We start from the raw sequence: 5,316 nt of genomic DNA on the forward strand, positions 1-5,316 counted from the left end.
GTGAGTGAAAAAACAGAGCTGAAAAGATCAAGTCTGGCTGCACACACCCTGCACAGTGTCTATTTCGATTCTCATCTTTTCCCGCCTCTCTGGCAGGTTCAGGGTCATACACGTGTGTGTATGTGTGTGTGGGTGGGGGTGGGGGGATATATGTGTATTGAGAGTGTGGGGAGTGAGTTGGAGGGTGGGGTGGGCTGCTTTTAACTATGTAAAGCACTTTGTGCTACATTTTTTCTGTATGAAAAGTGCTTTATAAATAAAGATTGATTGATAGGAGCAGGAACAGAAAGACTCAAAAACAACTTCTTTCTGAGGGCCTCAATTTTACACGTTCACATGTTGTGCACCTTAGTTTTGCACTCTCATAATTTGTACATTATTTATTCACAATTTCACAATCCAACTCAAACAACTTAGCAATAGACAGGTAAGTACCTCCCATGTCCTTATTTTTCTCATTTTATTTTTTTCTATATGCTGTTGGGCTCCTGCAACCCTGAATTGGATCAGTTCTGATGCACCATGATTTTGCAACAAGGTTTCTATCAGACACTGAGACTGCAGAATTTAAGAGCAAGCATCATATTATCGAGTTTAAATTTTAGAGTTGCAGCAGCCTGGTAACAAATGGCAGCATCCTATTAACCCTTGTGTGGTGTTCGTATTTTTGTTACTCAGCCAGTGTTCATGGGTCTGGTGGACCCGCTAGAGTTTTGGCTTTCCAAATTAACACTATCAAACAATTTTATGTTAAATTACTCAACAGATGTTTACTTCATCCCCATTACAAGACATATGAACAGCAAACATGGTTAATTTTTTCCCTTTACCTTTGTTAGATCACATTTATGAATTAATGTGCTTCTCGTTTTTCTTTTATATAAAATGTTATAAATGAATCAGTTATAATCAAGTGGAGTGAGTGGAAAGACACAACACATTTACACATGAAGAAATAATTAATTGTTTAATTTTTCTTTTGACAAAAACTGAACACGGGTCTCACAGACCCGAACACCATACAAGGGTTAAAGAAATTGCTTTAACTATGACTCACGTTTTATAAATTTAAATCCTGCATATTTACCCAAAACACTTCAGATATTCTTTATAATTCTCAATCTGAACACCCTTTCCTTTTTGTGAAACATCAGCCTGAAATATAGAGCGTGAAGCTTAAGCGCGTGTGTGGTCCTTTACATTGTGTTTGCATTTAGTTTTGCTGTCACTCTGTTCACTCACGAGCACATATGCGGGGTTGCATTCTCCCTGGCAAAACACATATTTAAGAAAAAAACATCCCGATGTGAAAAAAAGACCAAAAACTCCAAAGAATTTCTTTGTTCCGAGTAAATACAGGGTTTGCCTAAAACATTAGCAAACAGTCATTAGCACAGAGAGGGCTCCGAGTGTCTGTCTCTTTGGTGAGATTACTGCTTTTGAAAAGATGGGGAAAAAGATTCTGAACTTCAGGTAGAAAGCACAGCCTTTTCCACTTACAGACTCTCATCCAGGCTGGAGATCATATGCACATGAAGAGACCCGCCCCCCTTGCTGCTGAGCTATATTTGACTAGGACTTTTTGAACATGGTGAGAACAGCTAGAAGAAGAAATAACTGCTGCCACTGAGATTCTCTGTTTTTAATCATGCTGTTTTTAGATGTTGGCAACAATATCTTAATTTTTGTTTGTCCCCAGAGATTGGTATTTTGCTTTGGAGCAAACATTTTTCCAGTAGAAAGAAAAATAATTGGGCAGAGGTCATGTTTATTGGCATGGAACGGGAAAAGAAAAAAAAACATTTCTGACACTGAAAATTAATTCACACAATCAGTGACTTATGTTTCCAGTTACCATTACCGATGAATGATGCACTAGAAGTTGACTTGACTGGAAACTTAGTCACTTTGTATGACAGATGAGCCACCAGCTTAGGTCACAGGCTGCTGCTCCAAGTGGCCTATCGGTCACCGTGCACCAAAGCCCGACTCAGATGTTATAGGTCGCTTGTACATTGTGACATAATCTATAAATCAGCATTAGAAGCTAGAAAGGAAAAGCTAAATTCCCAATCTCCGTGCTAACCTTTTGCATAAAGCAAGCCGAGCTTGCCAGGATCATTCTCTGCTCTCTAACGTCTTTGACCTTTTTTGTCTTGTTGGAAGATTTCTGAGAAGAGAGAGGGTATAGCTGGTGTGTCACGACAGAATATGCATGCAGGAATTATGTAAGGGCCCTGACATTTTGGGCTGTGACCTGCTTTGGTTCTTCACTAGTTTGAGGATCAGTCAGACATTCGCTCAGACAGACCCAAGAGGTTGGCGCCGCTCTTGGGCTGAAATGATGTCTTAATGCAAAGCCTGTTGTGGGCTCTTTCTCTGTGATGTGAGACAATATGGGCTTTATCAGCAGCACACAATATGAAATGTGACAAATTGGCATTACCTCATTACTCAGTCCTGGTAGTTCAAGTTCAAGTGAAAAAAAATGTGCGCTCATTATTTCTTCTCTCTAATGTTTGCTGCTGAATGATGTTTGTGCACAGTCTTTATGTCTCGTTGTCTGCACGTTTGTCTGCTAAAGGAGGAAGAGGCCATGTGACTGCTTTAAATTGGATCTATTATGCTTTTCCTTATTTCGTCTTATTTGTGCTGTTACAGTTGACTTACACCAAACATAGCCAAAGTTTGGAAGAACGAGGTGGGCTTATGTGCCAGAAATCCCAGTGAGACAAAAGCTCAGACTACCCTAAACACAGCTTTTTTTCTATTCTTGGCTCTGTGTAATGTCAGAAAGTGGGAATATAAGATCATCTAAGGCACACGGCTCCTCTATCAGCTTAATGGTTGGGTGACTTTTAAGCTTATGGTAATGGGATGAGCTAACATGTCTTGTTTCAGGCAAGGGAGACGTTGCACTAAGATTTAAAAAAAAAAAAGGAATTTTTTGAAATTTGAAAAATGCAAACCTACTCTGGTGTAACGATTAAAAATATTGCAGTCTAGAATCACGTGTATAAGATGAGGGTTACTTGACAACCTGACTAGAACAAATTGGTACCCATTGCACAAAATCTAGACTTTTCTGTGTAGTGGGTTCAGTTTTTAAAATTTGTAAGGAAATGGACCGGCTTCTCTCAGACTGTGAATTTAATGAAGCTAAGATGATTTTTATTCAATATGACCTAAAATGAGTGAATGACCCAATAAACTGAGCAGAAAAGCTGCTTTCTGATAGACTCCTATGAGACTGGAGGTCTTTCTTTCACCACCGCTATCACTATCTGGTGGTTTTCAGATAGCATGCAGGTATAAGACTCTTCTGCTTTTGCTTCTTCTTTTTTGACTCAGAGGATGCGTTTTCCATTTGGTATGCTTTCATTTATAATGTCTTATACCGTTTTATACTCAAAATATTTTGTCTACTAGCACACTCACTATGATGGTAGGAGTGGTCACATGTAGACACAAGCAGGTGTGCACTAAACTGGCACCTCACCAGTGATCTGCGATGAACCTGGAGTCCAATCCAAGGCTGGACTAGACCATGGGAAACTTGACGTCAAAGAAGTTCAGCCTCCAAAATAAGTAACCTTTCCTTCCCCCCTCTCTGCTCTCCGGTCTGGCCTGCATTTTCATATTCCACTGGTATTTCCGGATGGCTCCCACATTTGCAAAATAAAGGCCATCAGAGTAATCATTATAATGTTGAACAATAATAACTGGGGGACTGAATGAAAGCCTGGAGAGGCTTGTTGACCTTTGAGAGCTAAACTGGTCCTGGCTTCTGTCTGTGCACTGCTGAGCCCATTGTGTTCCCAGACCTTATCATTGTGTTGCAGTTTCCTCTCCATGCTGCGTGTGTGTGAGTGTGTACGTTTGTGTCTGTGCTTCTGCCCAGTCCTGGTGTACGCGCATGTGTGTATCTGTGTTAGTGAACTGAGCAGGCAAACTGGAAAGGTACAAAGGTTTGAGGGTTGATGCCTGCTGTTTCACGCTTACTGGAATCTTGAACACACACACACACACTTTGCACATTTCCCACATTTGGATCAAAAGACAACCTGCTGAAAGGTTGGCTCAGGACTCTCTTCTCTGGATGAGAATTAGTTGACAACGATATTAAATGGTTGAAAAGTCTTATAATGCAATATTCATCATTATTTTCAGCTCAAGACCACAAACTAACTTTTTAAAAATGAATTCAAAAATATTTTTAGCGTATTACAGAGACTTATGGAAATATGTTCCAGAAACAATGACAGGTTTCCATAAATGTCACAGCAACATATCTGCTTATCGTTTCTACCCTTATCTAAACCTGACATTAAATAAACTCCTCACCTCACGATTTAATGATTTATATAATCTTTGCCTGAGACCGATGCGGAGTTTACAGGGTCTGACTCTGTAAATAGAGTTATGTTTCCTCAGTGTGACTAATACAAGAATGCACTCGTGCATGCACGCACGCCTCTCAGAGAGGTGAAAATCAGCAATTTTCTGTGTGTGGCATCACATCTCAGTCAGGACTTTTAGTAAATGCCAAAGATTAAAAGAGACTTTCAACAGTGGGGCCCATTCATAAAAGTTAATAGCTGAAGATAGCTTCAAAGTATTGCAACAACTCAGGAATGAGTGATGGGTTTCGCCTCAATCCTCATCGGTGGGAGTCTTTAGAAGAGGAGAGAACAAAAAGAAGAGAGAAAGAAAACAAAACAAAACAAAAAATGCCCAAATGAAAGACTCGCTGCCCCCTTCCCTCTCCTTCCCCCCACCTGTCGCTACCTCCCCTCCCTCCCTCCCTCCTGCCCTCCTTCCCAACGCCATTCCCTTCTCCAGGGAATGGTGTAGGAGAAAGACGTCCTGTGATGTCACGGACTGCTCTGTTCTCCCAGACAATACACCCACACCTCCGGGGCTTCCCCGGCCCCAGCAACAGGGGGAGCTGTTATGTCCTGGTGGTATGTGTGCTATGACTCATCGCCTCCTTTCTCCCACGCAGGACACACACGGCATCGTCGTGCACACACACACACACACACACACACACACACACACACACACACACACACACACACAAGCACAAAGTGCATTGGTGCAGTAGATGGACAAAAGGAGGGTGTGCTTGTGGGATGTAAGGGTGGACTGATGGAGATGTTGCCGGGACAACCAGTATCCCAACACAGCTCTGACCCCGGTAACGCCTGTGGCTTATTGAATCAATGGCAGTATTGATGCAGATGGAGAGAATGAGACATCAAGGAAGAGAAAGGGGAGAGTGACAGTGTTTTTGTGTGTGAGTAGTTACTGAGT

This window comes from Pundamilia nyererei, unplaced genomic scaffold, assembly GCF_000239375.1.
Source record: "Pundamilia nyererei isolate P.nyererei 1_Seehausen unplaced genomic scaffold, PunNye1.0 scaffold00264, whole genome shotgun sequence".
Taxonomy (NCBI): Eukaryota; Metazoa; Chordata; class Actinopteri; order Cichliformes; family Cichlidae; genus Pundamilia; species Pundamilia nyererei.